This window comes from Psilocybe cubensis, chromosome 8 (assembly GCF_017499595.1).
Source record: "Psilocybe cubensis strain MGC-MH-2018 chromosome 8, whole genome shotgun sequence".
In the NCBI taxonomy this organism is placed as follows: Eukaryota; Fungi; Basidiomycota; class Agaricomycetes; order Agaricales; family Agrocybaceae; genus Psilocybe; species Psilocybe cubensis.
Genome location: NC_063006.1, coordinates 2,498,340 through 2,501,257, shown reverse-complemented (window position 1 = coordinate 2,501,257; position 2,918 = coordinate 2,498,340).

Sequence of the window (2,918 nt, the reverse complement as noted above, 5' to 3'; positions counted from 1 at the left end):
GGTATTTTCTAGAGCTACAGGTCTGTACTATTCATTTATTTTATAACCAATGTCTTTGCTTGTATATATCACATTTTGTCTATTCTTGGAATATGTTTAATATTCTTCATCTACCATCTTGAGGGTTGGTTGAAAGGCCTACATGTATTACTGTAACATATAAGGGACATTGATAGCTACTTATAAATGTCCATTTTGTGGAATATAGACTAGTTTAAAGGAAGCTATGCTTGTATTATGTACACCACACAACTTCTTTGTTGTAGCTTCCTACCCAAGCTGTTTCTTTGTATATAATATATTCCTAGATACTGTCCTATGTTAATAACATACTGTAAAGTAGCTCTAAGATGTTATTTCAGAGCTCAAGACTTTTTCTGCCCCATCAGAGAATATACAGTATTTACAAGAGGTGGGGAATACTACTCTTCATACTAGGAATTTAATCATGATTCTGGGTTCTAAAAGCTCTTGTAAAAGATGCCTATGACTTCCCAGTTGGGCTTCAAATTATCTGATTATTAAGGCATTGATATAGGGAGAGGAGGAGGGGTAGAATACACATTATGGTTCAATCAATTCAAATGCTCTATTTGAGCTCAAACTTGGCATACAATCTATTTAACCTAATTAAAAAATAATGAAATAGTTCAAAAGATCCAGGCTAACCCCTTGAAAATGCTACTAAAAAAAAACATGTTAATCAAATATTGTACAGTTTATTACACAGAAATATGTTGATATATTATAAGTTCATTTTCATATTCAGTATAGAATTACCAAAAAACCCAAAGAAAAACGACACATTGGTGCTCCAGAAAGCACACAATGGGTTTCTAGCAATGCACAAAAGTATCAAAGGATGAGCACTATTAATAGATTCAGGAAGCAAGCTTGATGACACAACGGAAAATCCTTATTTGTTATATTTTTAGACAACACCACAAAGCCAAACAAATAACAATATATTACTTCAACAAAGAGACACATTACACCAAGGTATATTTTGATATAGATATGCTTTCTACCATGTATGCTGTTTTGACATAAATGCACTTTTCATTATGAATGCACTTTACTCAGAAAATTGTCTTTTCAAACACCAGTTTCCACTAAGTTCTTGACACGGAACACCCCCTGCTCCGCGTTTTTGACACGGAACACCATTTTCCTCCGTGTTTTTGACATGGAACATCCAGGTTCCACCATGAATGCATCTGACACGGAATAACACTTTCCACCGCGTTTTTGACAGGGTTTTTTTGACATAGAACATACTTGACATGGAACACTAGTTTCCACTAAGTTCTTGACATGGAACACCCCCTGCTCCGCGTTTTTGACACGGAACACCATTTTCCTCCGTGTTTTTGACATGGAACATCTAGGTTCCACCATGAATGCATCTGACACGGAATAACACTTTCCACCGTGTTTTTGACAGGGTTTTCTTGATACAGAACATACTTGACATGGAACACTAGTTTCCACTAAGTTTTGACACGGAACACCCCCTGCTCCGCGTTTTTGACATGGAACACCATTTTCCTCCGTGTTTTTGACATGGAACATCCAGGTTCCACCATGAATGCATCTGACACGGAATAACACTTTCCACCGCGTTTTTGACAGGGTTTTCTTGATACAGAACATCCTTGACATGGAACACCAGTTTCCTCTGTGTTTTTGACACGGAACACATCTTTCCGCCGAAGTATAATCAAGCTGTCAATATTTAGTCTCTCACTGAGTAACAAAACATTATAAACATTGAATATACATATGTAAGATATTGGTATTATGCATCAAAGTCATTGGTCTTTCATGCATTCAAAAATAATCAAAAACACGGAACAGTATTTGTCCGTGTTGCCAGGCTCACGGAATGTTCTTTTTCCGTGTTGCCAGGCTCACGGAATGTTTTTTTTCTGAGCTAGATAGGTGGCAGGGCCATTTAGGCTAAATGGCCCGTGTTCCACGCTATGATTTTCTAGTCTAAATGACACGTACATCATGTCAATCTCCTAGATTGCTAGTAAGCAAAAATAGACCGTGTTTCACGCAATCTCCTAGATATTAAATCTTAGGTAATGTACGTTAAAACTAAACTGTCTTATGTGGTATGGTAGCTTACAAGCAATGCTATCATACAATATTTACTATTCTTCTGTGATTTACAATGATCTTAATGATCTGATTCCAGAATGTGGTAGCTTACAAGCAATTTTATAATATCTTATTGACAAATTACTGTAGATTACAAGCCTTTTAATGATTTGCAATTACTTAGCTGTGTTACAGTATTGAAAGATATATCATTTAGCTATAACTTATAGCAATAATCTATGATTTCATATCATTAAAACGTGGTGAAAATGCACATCGCCATGTAGGCACTCAGCACATTATGATTGATTTAAGTGGCAGCTACTAGTGCAGATATATACATTAGGATGTAACACTTAAGTGCTACAAGTATAGATTTAGTGCATCACAGTACTATACAGCGCAATACCTGAGTGCCACACAATAATTATCAGTGTGTCACTGGAGTGTTACACAGCGCAACGTGGCGGACGGAATTCCGCGGAATTTCCCCGTCCGTCAGTATGTAACGCTGTCGTTCTACAAATATATCTGAACAAACATTGGACGGAATCTTGTCACAACAGCAATCAGTTTTTACATTGTCTTCAATACTTGCTCTTGAGACGGAGGACAGTATTGCCCGCTTGTATGCCATTATAGAAAATTTTCAGGCTTGCGTATATTAACTTACAGCTACTTATGTACAGACTCAAGTTCCATTGTTAATATTATAATAATATAATAATATAATGTGCATAAAAATTGACAACAAATTTGAAGAACAAATGTATTCTTAGGAAAAGGGACTTGTATTTGCCATGCAACGCACT